Raw genomic sequence first — 17734 nt, 5'->3', positions numbered from 1 at the left:
ATCAGAAAGGAAGTAAAAAAGTTTGAACAGAAGTATTACCAAGGTCAGGACATTCTGGCAGTTTTGAACACCCACAATGTTGGGGGTTTATTAATGTTCAGACAGCAACTTTAACCAATTCCAGAATATGTTGTGGGATCTATTGGCTCATATAGTCACAAAAAAATGGAAGATGCTATCTGTAACAGAACAAACAGAGCATAATGTACATATAAGATATTCCTATAAAAACACTTATATGTTATACAGTGATTTTATGACAGTACTGTAAAGCCTACAACTTCAGCATCAGTTTTAGATTCAGGCATTGATGATGACTGGCAACATCTGGTGATGTATACCCACATGCCCAGAAAGGTGTGAATAGAACCTTTCCTCCTTCTGGTCCATGTGTTGAATGGACAGCATGTTGTACAGACACAGTCAATAAGGAATATTCAAAGTTGTATTTTTAGTTGTAAAATAAGCTCCTTTATTATTCTATACAGGCTGTGTACAGTAGAGTTCAAGTCTTGCCATAAAAACCTGCAGGAATTATGTTAAATTTTTTTGTGAATTTACAAAATAGAAAATAATATTTAATTCAATTATCTTATGATTTTCTAAGTCTTTAAGGGAGTTTCGCATTCCATTACAACATAAGAATCCACTGTTATTTAAGGCTCTCACTTATACTTCATGCACATTATTTGAATAGCTAAGCTTAGGAGCCAAAAACTTGTCTGCCTCATGAGTCTTTCCCTTATATAACTATCATCTCATCGGGCTTTTGAATTATCTCTATGCCCCTGATATATTAATACGTATTTTAGCTATTGCTAATGAGACTGTGCACCAAGAACATGAAGTTTTGTTCTATAATTGCATATTGAGTTCAAGTGTAATGGAAGCATTTTCTGAAGGTTTTCATTTCTCGTGCAGTTGAAAGAATACCATTCCACTTGTCCAACTGTATGAACAACAGAGCTTTTAATTTTCAGAATGTGACCAGCAAACACATTTACACCAATAGCTTGAAAGTTGGGCACACAAATCCATTTTAATCTAAATAAGATGAAGCATGTATTGGCTTTGATACAATTATTTCTGATTTCTGTGGCTGTGAAAGCATATACTGGCTCAGATTCCATCAGAGATATTCAGCTGTTATTTAATAGGCAAAATGATCTAACACTCTTCCTGAAGGGGGTTACTTATTGAACTTTGTGTATAGGACTTAGCTGGTATGTCCTTAATGTGCATCTTTGCCTATATTTTAGGCTATGCTTGGCATTTCATAGAACTTCAGCCGATGAGAGCGCACACGTTTTGAATTTAAAACAGTCAGCAGTTCTTATTCCAAACTGTAGAAAAAATAAACAGATCAGCACATATGTTAAAAATAATTTTCTTGCACAGTATTTAACATATATTAATTCCATTAGGACATATGAACTTCCCTTCAGATGGTCTGGGAATTTATAAACAAGAGTGGGGAAAGACAAATTCAACGTAAAATTTATATGCAGTAAGCCATAATCACTAATAGTCACATTTATATTGAAATTTTCCTTGAGATTGTGATTTTGTAGATTAAAAAAAAAAAAAAAAAAAAAAAAAAAAAAAAGATTAAAATGGCTTAAGCAATCTTTACTCATTTCAGACCCCACAGAGACTAAGAGGTTAAAAGAGGATTTTTATAATTTTATAATTTAAAAGCTCAAAGATATCTAAAAGCAGATTGGTATCAGAGTACTGTATTGTAGACTTAACTTTTCTTCCTAAAATTGTTCTAGCTAGCTTTTACTTCCTGTATCAGAGGGACTTCTTCAGCTCTACTATAAACTTCCAAGTTTCATGAGGTTGTTGTACTTGCATCCAGAGATAGATTTTGAATATTTTTAGAACTTGTACAAGGGTTATTCAAGTGGACTCACAATCTCCAGAAATTAAATAAATAATAATAAATTATTATTAATACTACTACCAATAATAAAAAATATTATTACTACTATTACTACTACTAATAAAAACAGAATGTTTATTTGTAAAACAAAATTTGGATTGGAGATGTGAAACCGACCTAGTTTAATATTATCAGCCAGAGGAACTCTGAGTGAACTCTGAGTGATGAGCAGGAAGACCTTTTTTCCTCCTAATTATAACATTGTGGAAATACAATTCAAGTGTTCTGATGGAAAAGAGTGAACTGGGTGGGATGAATCAGTAGCTGGAATTTCAGCAGAAAATTATGTGTCTGGAGAGACTTGTCTGGCTACAGAAGTGTGGTTCTGCTTCAGAAAGGAGAGGCTTTGATTTGGAGCAAAAAGTCCAATGAGCTGCACCAAGGTCTCTCTTGTCATAGCTCATAGTCAAAGTCATAGCTCATAACTTATAGTCAAAGAAATGACTAAGACACAGGATAGACATGCTTATTTCTGCCAAGGAACTAATGATAAACTGTGCAGAGCAGCCTCCCAGTCGCTCTGTGATTCCCTCAAATGAGACCTAATCATATATAAAATTAGCAATTTTGTTTTGTTTTGTTTTGTTTTGTTTCCTTTGTGTTACTTCTGTTTTGCTGTAAGCTTTCTTTTATGTCCTTTAACTGCTGAGTCACAGCAGGTTGCTTTAATGATTTTCACATCTTTGTAATTTTGGAAGGATTTTTTTTGTTCCTTTTTTTTTTTTTTTTTTTTTTTTTAATATCCTCCTTTAAAAATTTTTTTTTTTTTCATTTTTAACAAATTTTTTTTTTTTTGGGAGTTTTTTTTTTTTTTTTTTTTTTTTTTTTTTTTTTTTTCAGAGATCCCTTCTGAAATCTAGTTTTAATCCTGCCATAATCTGCAACATGAGTCCCTCTAAATATATGTGCAGTTATGATATGTTGAACAGGTCAACCATGTACATGAATTCAAAGTGACCCTGCATCCTCAGAAAAATAACTGTCTTGACAAAGCAGCATAATGTGCAATGGGAACATGGTAGGAAGGCATGGAGGAAGAAGGATCACAAGCACAACTGAAAAAGCCTTGAACTACAAAGTGTCACTACACTTCTGCATATAGTTCCACTGATAAGAAACAGGCATATGAGTCAACACAACTTCTCTTTGCATGCCTAAGAAAGCAGGCATGGATCTAAAATGAGCTAAGAGGCATTAGGATTTCCTGTTCACATCCAATTACTAGTAGCTAGTGTGAGACACATCAAATAATGTAACTGAGACCAAAAACTTGTGCAGCTTCTCCCACACACCATTAGGCAAACCCTTGATTCTCTCCCTCCCATTTAATTCCAGTAAAAGCTAAGAGGTCATGTTTCGTATCTTCCTTTATCTCTCCCCTTCTGTTAAAATACAACTGTATCTTTTAAAGTGTTTAGTATTGAATAAATTCTTACCTCCCCCATCCCAAAAAGGCAAACATAGATCATTGTCTTCATTTAACAGAGTACAAACTAGTCAAATCTAAACCTAAACCATGAAGTTCAACCAACCAGACTAAGAACATTTAATTCCTGTGGTTTGCTGCTCTTACTGATACCATAGATGTCTTCCTCTGCCAAATCCAGGTATAAACTCCAGGAATGCTAATAGGTAATATTTTTCTGAGGTCTATCTATTAGCTGCGTACCTTGGCACGGTATGTGTGTCAGAGCTCCTTTGGTAAGCCCTACACTTAAAGGATTGCAAGCTAAGACTGGTACCAATACTGTGGTAGCAGCAACAGAGATCTTGATATGGCCCAAGTGTTCTGGATCTAAACCCCACAAAGAGCAGGGAATTCTGTATGATGATATTCATGAAAGGGATTATTTGTTTTTATTGTATAACTGCTAAAAATAGCTTATAAAAAAGATGAATAACAATGTTAATGTTGTAATATAAAACATTCAAACATGAACAAATACCAGAACAGATTTTAAGAGTAGAAGGCACCAGTTAACCAACCATGTTTTCCTTTTGTATAGGTCAAGACACAATACTTCATCTCATAATTCTTATATCAATTACATAACATCTTTGTGACCAACATATATTTTTAGAATGAAATCTGCTCTTTATTTAAAGACTTCAAAAGATTGAATCTATCACCTCCTTTATTCCAATGAGTAGAAATTTTCCCACTTTAAAGTGATCTGTTTCTATGCAGAATTATTTGGCTTTATTTCCCAGGCACTGGCTCTCATTATACTATTGTCTGCTGAATTAAGAAGCCTTGCAGAAACTGGGGTCAAGTCATGTCTTAACCTTCTCTTGGGTGAGCTTCTTAAATTCCCTCACTGTGGGGCAGATTTCCAGATATCACTTTTTTTTTTTTTTTTTTTCTATTTCTTTCCTAAACCCTTTCCAGTTTTTCCATGTAAACTTATTCTTCCTTTTCTGTGCATATGAATTATGACAGTATGTTTAACTAGTTATCCCATTTATCCCTGTCTTACCAAAGTTATATTGAACCAACAACCATCAGGCTAAGAGCTTTAATCTCATGTCTTTCCCTGATTAGTTTTAATTAACCTTTGTACTCCAAGAACTTTAAAATTGAGTAAAAATTCATACTCCCTCAGCTCTTTTCCTCCCAGTTTCTTCTCAGAAAATTGGCTTATATTATCTCTAGGAGTAATGAGAAAAATAAGAAATACTTTATGGTTTAGAATCTATCTCCTCCTCTGACTTCTGTATATGGATAGGCAGATCTTTTATCTGAGTTTGTTGCAGTTTACTTTACGACTGAAGCCTACAGGGTCTCAAAAGGTTTACACCACCCAGTAAAGAATTTTGCAGAATCCCCATAACCCTCAGAAACAGAACCAGTGACGGGGTAGCTGTGGTAATGTGGCACTCCCTACCTGAGCTCATTATCCAGCTGATACACCTGAACACAGAACCACACATATATGAACGTGTCCCTTCTGCACATGGCAGATCTCCAGTGCATTGCATGGCACTAGTGCTTCAAGTTCTTGCTTAGCTCTGCACACACAGACAGCTTTCTCTAGCTTTCAAAGCAAGCTGTCAAACAATGCTGAAAGCCTACATGGAGATTACATTTCCATCTGTGAAAAGAAAGATGTTTGCCTGATGTTAAATGGCTTGCTCAAGAGGGGATGCCCTTTCTTCCCCCTCTTACGATATACTTTAGCTCTTTCAGAGTCTATGCTAGGGACTTGGGTTGTAACAGCCTCCTGGCAAGTATTTCAGCCAGAATGAACATCCAACAGAACGGCTCCAAGGATATATAAATACTAATGTGTAGCAACTCAATTCAAGTCAGTGTTGCAACACTCTTAACTCTGGTGATTCTGTTGTTGTGATGATGAGATTGTGTGGGCACAAATGAACCAATGATATCCCAGTTGCAAGCCTGGAAAAATTAACAAAAATAAAATAAAATAATAATTCTGAGGGGAAAAAAACAAAGTCTAGCAAAGTATTGGAGGTCATACATTTAATGTCAAAAAATAAGAAAAAAAGCAAAAAAAAAAAGCGCAAAAACAAACAAAAAATGTTGCTGTATATAATTATATTCAGTCTTTTATTTGAAAATCTCACATAATGAAAAAGATGTAATTTTTTTTGTGCTTTATGAACAGAGGACATACCTTGGGGCCCAACTTTTAAAACCCTAAATTAATGTCCATTTTGAGGATTAAATATAAGATGTGCATAAGGAAATGCCTAATTAGTCACTGTGAGCAATGAGACTAAGACTTACGTTTAAAGTTAAACCTAGACAGCTTTCTCAAACAAGAACTTTCCTGAACAGCAGCCTAACACTCAGATGAGTCCAATAACTTTAATGTTTACTCGTTTTGTAGTGATATAAATGCAAGAATCAGGCCTTTAATCTGTATCACCCTGAACACTGCAAAAATACTGGAAGTGCAGTTCCCTGAGGTAGATGGCACCTTGCTTCACCCCTCATGGCACCTACACTTATAGTTTGTAACTCTTTCAGATGACTCCTTTTAATGGTTCCGCCAAGTGCACTGCTCTTAACCCCAAAGAAAAGGTTCATGACTGAACTATGAAGGTTTGTTTGGATGAATTTACTTTTGATTTCAAATAAATGTACATTCTGGGGACTTCCAGACTATTATCGGGCCTGTCACAGAATGGAAGCATAACAGATGCCTACCAGCCTACTGGCAAAGAGAAGACAGTCTGTCAAAACAGCATATTTATTTGTAACTAAGAGTCTAATTTTAAATCTCCTTCTTTGGTGACACTCATATCTTTGGCATTTACATTTCCAATGTTTATACTAGTGTCTTAAGTACACTTAAGCAGAAATATTATTTCCAAATAAAGTTTCATAACTTGGCAGTCTCATCTCACTTTATAAATATAAGAACTTTAAATCCTTTTCCATATAAACATGTGTAATATTTCCTACCAAAACTGTGTGACAGCCAAGAAGTTCAGTTCTTCTCAATCTATAAATTAATGCTAGACAGCTCATCCAAAATAAAGGTTCAGTCCAGACATAATTACAAATATACATGTCTAGTAAAAGTAAATAGATAAATATAATCTAAGTATGAAGTGACAGCAACTTTCCAGAAAAATAATACTGTCTGTTAGAATATTATGAGGGTTATTGTACTGCAGTTGCAGTGAGAAATGACAGGAGGCCTTTACCTCCTAAGACTGTGTGCTGTTCTCCACTGAGTTTGAAATTAGCAAAAGAAGAAAGAGATACCCCAAGCCATACTCTGCCGGTGTGGGAGGAGGGCTGGCAGGGAGAGCTTCTCAGTTCCTCCTGCCAGCAATTATTTGTGGAAATTGCCCAAAGATGCACAACACTGACACAGGCACCTTGCCTTCTGCTCCAAGATACTGTCTGAAAATGCTTGTATTTCTCAGGCTAAAACCCTCGGTACTTGGTGAGCAGCACTCTGTCACGAGGACAGCACAGGGGGGATTGCAGAAACCGCCACTACTCACCCAGAGTGACAGGGCTCTATGTTTTGAATTACATCCTGACAGCCAGAGCCTGTTTTGCTCAGCCCAAACGCGTTCAAGCTCCTATCCCCATTTCTCAGGAGCCAACTGTCTTGTTAAAGGTTAAGCTGGGAGGCCCTCTTCTGTCGAAATGAAGCATGCATGATTTACTGCACAGGAGAGCACAGAAATTCAGCACAGCTCTGCAAACTACTGCTGAGAACCACCAGCTATGAGCCCTGGCTTCTGACGTCAGCTTGCCGCAGTATTTCTTTCAGGGTTGGGTGTTGGGGGTGGTGGTTGAATCAGTTCTTTTCTCGATGATTGCTTAAGCAAACCTGAAAGCAGAAGCAGATTACTGACAAAACCAGCATGAACCCAGAACCACCTCCCTCTCCTGCAGCTTTAGTACAGCTCAGTTTCAACCCTGCTCTTTTCTCCCATCCTCTCCCAAGCAAACAGCTGGGTTCTTGCAGCACTCCCTTATGCTGCAGGTTTGCATCTTCTCTTGCTGGGAAGGGAGTCAAACCAGTGGTCCCCAATTTCTGGCTCACTCACTCTGCAAAATACTATCTATATATGTGTTGGGGTGGAGGGCAGGAAGGTAGACAGCTGATGGATTTAACATGTATTTAACAGGTATTCTCATCACCTGTCACAGGGCTCTCAAGACCTGTTCTGCCAAAGTCCATCTCAGTCCTGTTTTAAGCCATTGTAGTCTTTCATGGGGTATGATTCTTTCTGTATGAAACAGTTCAGACCTTTGTTTCATCAATGCAATGCAGCCTAGCAACTGTTCCTGCAGAAGTATGTCCAGGAATGAACCTGTAGAACATCACTGATCCTTTGTCCTTGCTACAGGCAATCCAGTGGGAATCCAATAGTGAGACCCTTTCAAAACCGTCCAAACCTACAGTACATGGGTGAAATTAACTAGCAAGGTTTACAAGATGCAACTGAAAGCAGCATAAATAACATCTGCAAGTCAGGCTGTCTTTTTCTACTATTTTCTAGGATGATCATAGGAATAATAATAGTAAATAAATGATGATTATCTATTACAGCTTTTTGCTATGGCACTATCTGATCCTTTGCATACTGACAACAGCCTGAATCCTCCCATTGACTTCCGTCAGCAGTTTTTTCAAGTCTCAGGTTCTTCTTACCCTCTTGTGATTGCGTCCCAGCATTTGGACTACTGGAAAGAAAAGACCTCATTGTGTAGCCTTACAAGCAGTAACTCTGTGACATGGAAAAGTATGACCATTTTGATTACTGAGATGGTCCATTCATAGTGAGGTAAAGTAGCTTTCTGTAATAATAATGCAGCTGTAGTTCATTCTCTATTACCAATAAGTGCACATATAATCCCCTGCTCCAAAGGGAACCATGACTACACAAAATCATTGCTTTTATGCAAGGAACACTGAAAGATGGGGTACCTTTTCTATTTAAAGAATCAAATATGCCTGCTATAGTTCTGGCTCAGTGGCTGAAATAGCACTATGTAAAAATAATACTTCCAAATAAGTAAAACAGCATACTCCATCTAGCAAGCTCAGAGTACTTAATGAACATTAATTAAGCTTTATGCTATCTGTGTGAGGTTGATTGTACTGTACCAAAATGTAAGTAATACATAAGTAATGTGAAATAAAGAAAAATAGTCAAGTAGATGGGCCCAAAATCTTGAATCCCATCACTGCTAGGGCCCTGAGTTCAGTCCTTCCCTCCTGGGGGTTTGGCTGCTTGGGTTATGACCCAGGCTTGATAAACAGCTGTCAGGCCTTAGCACTGTTGTGAAGAAAGCTCTCTGGAAAAAGCTGAAGCTCTCCCCTTTCCTTGGAAGATGCATTTAGGTGGAAGATCTCATCCTTGTAGAACACATGTTGTAAGTATACATGTGCCTGGTCTCATATCTCTCTGATTCTGAACCTAATCCTGACCTCACAACTTGACTTTTAGGCTTGACCTGCCTCATTAATGTGGACCTCATGGGTTCATAGTGGACCCCGGCAGACATGGTTAACATCAGAGACATGCTCTGATCTTCAGCAAATCTCTTGTGGCAGTGTGCCCATGCGGCACCCTGGTAGTCATCAGCAGGGCCAAGTGCAAAAACCAAATGTCTAATTTCAACTTTAACAGCTCACATGCCTTACATGTACATGCATGTCAACATAAACACAAAGTTAAATTTACAAAAGTGGTATTTTAAATAACCAATTACATGTTCATAATTTTTAAATAAAAATGTACTTCCAGACTGCTAGATATTAGAGAAACTCTTTTACGGTATGAGCAGAAAGAACATGTTTTAATAGCAGTAATATATAGCTTCTTATCACTACCAGTAAGAACCTGCAGTATGCTTTGCCACACCAGTTCAACAGGGCTATTATAACCTTTAGCTATTTGTTAAGCTAACTAGTAGCGATAAAAAAAAATAAATAATCGCACACCATGAGCCTCTTACTGATCTCAGATAATGCCATAATAATAGTAGCCAGCCACATGAGGAATGCTTTTTACTTGATTTTACAGATAGAATACCCAGGAAATCAAATCATTTGTTTCAGCATATTTGAGTTCCTTTATTGAGGGGAGGACTTGCAGTCATCACAAATGGCTGAAGATGTTTACAAGAAATTCATTTGATTAAACAAAACAAAATCAAATATTTTAAAAGCCATGTAAAACATGCTAATATAGATATTTACAATTCATAATTCATGAGTAGTCTATTTGCAAATTATTCTAATTGCACAATTCAATCAAGCTGTCTGTAGATTCAAATTTCTTCTCAAAATATATGTATTCTTTAAATTCTTTCAGTATTAGCTCAAGTTTCAAATATAAACTTTATAAACAAATATAAACAAAAAGAAATACATTTAGCATTTACGTTTCCCACCCATGTCTTTCAGCTTTCACATATATCTGATATACACAGTCCTTATCCTTGCAAAAATGCATGCAGTGAAGAAACACTGCAGTAAGTTATAACGCTTTCAGTAAAAGTTTTCATTTATATATCTTACAAGACTTACAAGAATTTATTAGGGGAATTTAGGCCTGTATATGCATAGATATATGCAGATATATGTGTATATATATATATGCATATATGTATATTCAAGATCAACAAGTCATTAAAATGATTGCTTTGTGCTCTGCTGTTCTGGTCTATGCTCCTCTCCTCATGCTCCCCAGTATCAGTGTTGTGGGGAGGCTGCAGGGTGTTGGAGGAGCACCTTGAATGCTGCATGTGGAAACAAGTAAGGCCCTGGAGTAAAACTATGGGTGCGCCTACATGTTAAAGAGCTGGGATTTAAAATGTTTTGCAACCAGAGTCTGGCAGTGTGACATTTCTAAATTTCCTTCAGCAACATCATATCTTGATCGTTCGCAAGTATCAGCAATGCCACAAAAGCGCTGCAATTAGGGAGCTGTGCTATTTTTGGAGCACAGAGTGATTTGAAAATGTCTATTTCAAAGTATGGTGACACAATACACTGCTGCTGTGCTGAGTAAACGTGTTAGTTATGTTTTGCCTCATCCACCACGTGCTACGCAATCTGAAATACCAGCTGAACAGCAGTTACAACAAACATTAAAATATCAATGCTACAACGGAAACTACACAATTGCGTCTAGAACTTTTTTTTTTTTTTTTTTTTTTTTTTTTCTGATTCAGATTGAGATGAATGCTTCAGAACTGAGCAAATGCTGTGTTGTAACTTTTGGTGAGAGGAAGTTGATATTTTGAGAACTGAAGGATGGCATTACCGTGAGTCTAAAAATTGCCTTTACATGGATTACAGAACCATGGAATGGCCGAGGTTGGAAGGGACCTCTGAAGATCATTTAGATTAACCTCCTTGCCAAGCAGGATCACCTAGACCATATTAAATTGAAGACTGTAAATTATTACACTTCAGCCCAGCTCATGGCTAAGTGAGGTACATAGAAGAGGTTGGAGGTACAAGAAGTTAACAGCTGTGCAGAAGGCATAGCTGTGAAGAGCGCAGCTAGTGTATATCTCTACTCCTAGTACACAGAAAATGGGGACACCTAACAACTATGGGATCTCTCAACCATTCATCCAGGACAAATTGACGCAATGGAGCTACCGCCTGTATTTGTCCCTGTATTTGCCGGAGGAGTATAGTGCTGTGCATGTTATACTATCTTGTCTTGCAACTAATGAGAACATTCTGAGCACGCCTTGAGGCATCTAGAATGCTTCTGCAGATGGCTGCTATGTAGATAGAGAAATAGTCGCTCAAACCATGAGACAGATTGAGGGCTGCTCTGGAGCACAGTCACATCGGCTTTGCTTTCTTCAGCTTCTACTGGTATGAACATGGATTTAAGAGACTACCAAGGCCCTGTTTGCAAAACTGCCAAATATTGGCTTTTGTGTAACAAAACTGTCACTTAATCTAGAATCACAGAAGCATTGAAAATAGATGGGACCTTTGGAGGCCATCTGGTCCAAAGCATTTTTTTAGTATTTCCAAGATCAGGGATCCCACAGCCACTCCGGGCAACCTGTTCTAGCATTTAATCACTCTAACTGTAAAGAATTCTTTCCTTATACCTAGTTAGAATTTCTGTTGCTGCAACTTGTGTCTGTTGCCTCTCATCCTTTCACTGTGCCAAGACCATCTTCTCCATAGCTAATCATTAGGTTGTCAGAGACAGCCAGTTGGCCTTCTTTTTCTATCTCTCTCAGCCTCTGCACTATATAGCCATCATAACGTTTATTTCTTTGTGTTAAATATGGCACAGCAGTGTATTTCCACAGGATTGGAAATGCAGAGCACTGAATTGTCTGGATGGCAACCAAAGCCCACACTTACATCAAGCAGACACTTTTGCCTTGAAAAGTGGGTGTAATGTTGAGGGCCACACTGATGTACCTCTCTGATGGAGCAAGCATGCCAGGATGGTCTTTACTGAGACAAATTCAGTCAGCTTCAGTTGAAGTCTGCTTAAGTGAAAGCTAGCAAATATCTTGGGATTTAACTATTACATTTTATTTTCTTCCAGGGGCTGGTAATGGTAAAAATAACAATGAGAACCTTGTGATTAATATCACATTTAAATTTACATAAAGAACAATGCTGCACTTCAGAAATTTCTCATGCTCTTAAGGGATTTAGGTAAGTGAAAAGAGAATCTGGAAAGAGAGCAGGATTTTGCCCACACTGAATTTATTTTTTCAATACTTTCACCAGTCCAGGGAAAATGAAAACTATACTTTTGTCATGATTCTCACAGAATAGTCCCTGAATCTCATGTGTTGCTTTGTTTGGTCTGCTGGCTTGCTGTTGTTGTTGCATTTGTGTGTGTGTGTTGTTGCTATTGTTTGGTTGGTTTTGTTTTTACTATAACTTTTCTTATCTTGGGATTTTTTCATGTGGGTGGATGGATGTGATGGTAAACAATGAGAACCCTGTGTGCTGCCAAACTAAACCATGAGCTCTGCAGGAAGCTAAGGGAAAACAGAATCTTTTGTCTTCAAACTAGGCCAACCTGGCAATTGACTTAAAATTACGCTGTGTTTGTTCTTATATCTTGTCATTCAGAGATATCATTCAGGCTTCAATTGATACCTAGCACTGAACCATTCAGAGGTGATTGACACTCAAATACTTTACAAGATAAGAGCTACTATAGGCACAGTACTTTGGAGTTTACCTAAACTACAAAGGTACACTTGCTTCAGTGCCTAGAGATGCTGGACTCAAATGCAAATGGCTATATGAAGCTCCACAGTATCTAGTCATAATAATGACCACATTACCCTTTTTTTAATCTGAAGATAGATAATGCTGTTATTAATAGTCAAATATGGAACAAGGTTCAGCAAATCTAATGACATTAAAGGGTTTCCGAAGTAGTATATACTGCAAAAGAAGGGCAGTGGAAAAAAAAAAAAAAAAAAAAAAAAAAGTAAATCTGGAATTTTTCTATGCTGATGTCATTATATTATGCTTGTCTTCAAACAGAGACTGAGGACGAATTTATCCATCATTTAGGCAGATTCTGATTTTAAATAACTAAAAGCATATCTTCTAGTTAACAAAGGATATTCCTGGAAAAGGAATGCCAGCATTTTTGGAGATTTTGTTCAGAATAAACAGCTACATGGGATGATACTTACTCAGCCTCCTTGGTTTAAAAATGAGAATGGAAATCCATCAGATCTGAGGTATTTTTTTCATTCCTCTAGGTTGTAAGTATAAAATGAACAACTTTTTTCATGACACCCAAACAAGTCTGTATCTGATCCAAAGCAAAATCACATAGTCACGATATGAAGACTAATAAAGCTTTTGAACATTAGAAAAGAACTGGCTCTCATTTTCCATTACATTTTAGGTAAAGGCTTCATTTTTTTTCAATCTTTCAATAGAAAAAAAAATATATATATATACACCTTTGACTGCAGAAAAAAGTATAGATAAAACACAATAATATCTTACCATACATACAGGTGACAATCTACCTGTTATAGTTTGCAGACAATAAGAAAAAAAATATCCACATAGCTGAATTCCACATCCTCCTTTTTAATACTTGTCAAGTGTAACCCATGGTTACTTTGGATAGCTCCTAAATAGCAAAGTCCTCAGACTAGGGACCTGATATCAAGGCCAGAAACATTAACACTTTTCTATATATATAGAAAAATAGAGATGCAAAATTAGGAATAGTACTATAGAGTTAAAAAAAAATAAAAATCTGAAAGTTTTTTATTTCATTGTATTTTCACGATTGATAGTGCAATTCTTCATGCAATTTGACAAGACATTAACACTAAAAAGATACAGAACTAGCAGACTCAGAAGATTATTTAGTCTTCTTCGGTATCTTGAAGTACCGGAGTCATAAAGCAGGATGGCAGGACATTTTCTGCTCTCAAAATTAACAACACTTGGATTTTCTGGAGGTGATCCCCTGAGGACCCTTAATTCCTATCTTTCCTGACAATTTTAAAAAAGCTGAAGTAAATGTTTGGTTGAAGTTTCTCAGAGTACAAACCACAAAATAACAGACAGATTGTTCCGTCACCTCATTTACCTCATTTACAACCTGTGCATCCATCCACTTTGTTAGCAGAATTTGCCAGAAGCATTTCCAATGTGGAAAAGCCTTGCTGTTCTTTATGTTGGAATAGGCTGCTTCCCTCCCACGTTTCTGTGGCAACGCACCACATGTATACATGGAAAATACATGCTTTCACTTTATTTGCTGTACTTTCAGCCAGTGTCTCAACACACTTCACTCACTGGATGGAAACATGGAAAGGAGAGTCATCATTATATCAATACCTCCACAGGTCACATTGAAACTGTGACTTGAAAAGCATTCAGACTTCAAATACTAACAAAGCTGGAGAGGGGCACCAAAGCCACCAGTCATCCCGATGCAGATTTCCTCATTTCCACAGATAAAAGGACAGGCAGGTACTTGGATACAGCTCCTTCAGCAAGATATTTATAGACAAGATGTTTTATCTCCAGAAGAGTGATTCACAGTTTAGGCAATACTGATCGCCAGCCACATCAGCCATTTCCTGGCATACAACAACCTGCTTGGACAATCAAGGACCAAAGGCAAATCTAGCCAGTCCCCAGCTGTTAGGAAATGTTCATCCCAGACATCATAAATGCCACTACAAATCAAGATAAATTATTAACTGAAATAAATTATCATAATTGCTGTCTTATCCCATTTCTTTCCCTTAATGTTTCTCTAAGTCATTTCCTACCTATTAAAGATTGACCTAGTAATCACTGACAAAACAAAGCACAGTCTGCAATTGTATTACAGATTAAATTTGTAGCCTGCCATGCAGCTACTATTGTTCTCTTGGATGGCTGCATTTTTCAGTATCAAGGCTTTAGTGTGCCATCTGGTGGATTTTTAGCATTTGATACATTTTTTACAAAACCAGTGATACAGGGATGACTGACAGGGAAATCTGCCTTTTTGAAGGGAAATGTTATTAAAGAAAAAAAGAGTGTTGCTCCTCTCATCATTCCATATTTGCTCAAATTATGTTTTTGCACGAGAATAATAACTTAATTCTTTCCACATTTCCAGACAAGGTAGTTTTTAGTACTGCAACTAATGGATGTTTAGATAATCCTTACATAAATTAATTGTGTCTCTCTTGAAAATGATTTCAGGAAGTAAGCCTAAGAGAATGCCTGTTTATGGCCACAAGTTGACCTCCTCAATGACATCTGAATGCCTAATTCTCACAGATCACACGGGGAATCATAGAATAGAATCATAGAACCATCTAGGTTGGAAAAAAAAACTTCAAGATCATCAAGCCCACCCATTAATCTCACCTATTGAGTCCCATCACTAAACCATGTCCCTTAGTGCCAACCTTACTCAATTAGTCTCTATTAGGGATGACAATTAAATACATTGAAACAAATCTATTGCCACACAACTTCAAAAAAAACTTGAGAATTTGAGTATAGATTCTTCAGCATATTATGTACCACAGCAACAACTCACATTAAAAATGGTGTAGCTTTTTTATGATACCACATAAAAATGCAAAAACGGCTAAAATATTTGAAAATAAGTCATGAGCATGAGTTTTCTATTGTATCTTTTATGCCCTTTCTTTGTAACTGTGAAACATTTCTTCATTTCTCTTTTTATAGAGCATGAGTTGTGTGATGAGAAGCCTGGGATGGATTCAGTTTCAAAACAAAAAGAGACCTTTGAGTGCATGGTACTAAGAGGGAATATATCTTCCACTCCAGCATAGTGCCACAGGCACCCTTTCACAAGATGCAGCATATTCAATTACAACTAAGATTTATAGAATTTTAATGCTGGATGGAGACTGCCCTCTGAATGAATGCGCTGTAGCTGCCACAAATGAGCACGAAAGGGCAGTAGCATGAGGCTCCTCCCCAATATGATGCTAATCCATAAACCTGGACTGAAGATGGCAATGACTGCTTTGGAATAAAAGTCCTAGCTGAGAGGTGCTCAATATGTGGCTGTTAATGAATGTCCTTGCTGGAGTCTGGCCTCGTTTCCATAAAAACAAGACTAACACAGATAAAATACAAAGGAAAAGAACAGCAGTGATTGAAAACACAGCTTTTGGTTTTGGTCCTGGTTGTTACTGGCAACCTCACTGCTAGAAAAAAAAAAAAAAAAAAAAAAAAAAAAAAAAAAACAGGTTCATCACAGTTTTATCAGCCATTGTGAGACTTGGCAAATGTACCAATGCTGTGCTGTTTAAGACATTGATTTTAGCTGCATTTTTGGACATAGGCTCACTGCAGTGCTGCAAAAAGTTCAGCTAAGACAGACTGTTTTTAAACTGAAAGCTAACATCAAGGAGTGAAAAGAGGATAAACAACTATAGAAAATAAAGAATAATAATAAATAAATAAATAAATGAGGACAATAAATAAATGAGGTAAGTATTATGGTTCCGATGGTTTCCAGAACTGAACTGTGACTGGAGGAAGTGGCAGTAGCACTGAAATTCCTCTCTTTGGTCAGGACATCTATTACAATTCAGGTAATGAAAGCCCAAGTCATATGATGTGTGTGAAGTCCCTATAAGACAACACAACAACCCTGCTTTTGGTCTAGATAGGCTATGTTGCATCAGCAAGCAGTGTGACTTGACAGGTATGGATTCACTGAGTAAAATAGCTGTGCTGGGACCAGGTATTGACACTCTAAGAGTTTAAAGGAGGTTATTCTGAATTACAGTCCTGTAAATTTATTGACTATTAGTATTTAGAGATCATGCTCCAGATTACTTTAGCCTGTAGGAAGTTCTGAAAGTCCTAAGGGCACTTGGCATCAAAAAGCACAGCACAGTTGCAGGGATAAATGGAGATTCATTTAGCAAGTACAGATCTGAATTAAAATACCTCTATATGGCCACACTGCCACTGCTCCATGCATCTGCTTTCGGAAGCAGGCCAAGTGGCAGAGGGGCTACGCTGCTATAAGTGATCTCCCTTTAAAGGCTACTGGCCACATCAATAGTGTTTAGGTTTAGCCCAGGCCTCTGTAGGCCCCCAAAACTATCTGTAGGCCAGAGACATTACTATTTTGTTGTAGGATTTAAGTTTAGAGAGTCTGAAAGACAGCAAAGGAAATTTTGTAGCCTGACAGAAGGAGTGTGTGCTCTGGGGCACAGCACCTGAGAGTAAGGAGTTTTCTGAGGACAGGCAGCCTGCAGGGATAGCACTGGATTCTTGCAGAAGGTGGACATGGAGACCTCCTGGCACCGTCTTGTCCGACCAGTATACAGGGAGTTACAAGTCCACATTTTTGGTTATATTGTCTTTCTATCATATTCGGAGCTTTTAGTTAATGAACAGAGCTAGGCTTTTATTATCCTAGATAAAGTTGAGTATAGACCTTAGCGGGTTGTATGTTCTCATTGCAAACTAGATCTACTCATAAATAAGAGTTATAAAACGTATATTTCATTTAGGAATAAAAATGCATGCAGTTATTGTACAAGGTCTTTAACTGAGATTGAAAACACATTGCAAGTATTAAATATGACCTGAATACAGGAAACAAAAAATATAGATATTTCTCCAGAAAGCTCAGAGTGCATAGCATACAATTGATTTCAATAGACATTAAACACTCGGGAGGATTAAAGCCACAAGAGAATACAGTTAACAGTAGTTCAAGATATTTTCAATTCTGCAAGTTCAGTTATCTGAAAACCATTTTTTAATGTCAGTTCTTTCATACTAATCCAACTTTACTTGCAGTAAAGTA

This window comes from Oxyura jamaicensis, chromosome 2 (assembly GCF_011077185.1).
Source record: "Oxyura jamaicensis isolate SHBP4307 breed ruddy duck chromosome 2, BPBGC_Ojam_1.0, whole genome shotgun sequence".
Lineage (NCBI taxonomy): Eukaryota > Metazoa > Chordata > Aves > Anseriformes > Anatidae > Oxyura > Oxyura jamaicensis.
This window is presented reverse-complemented; position numbering follows the sequence as displayed.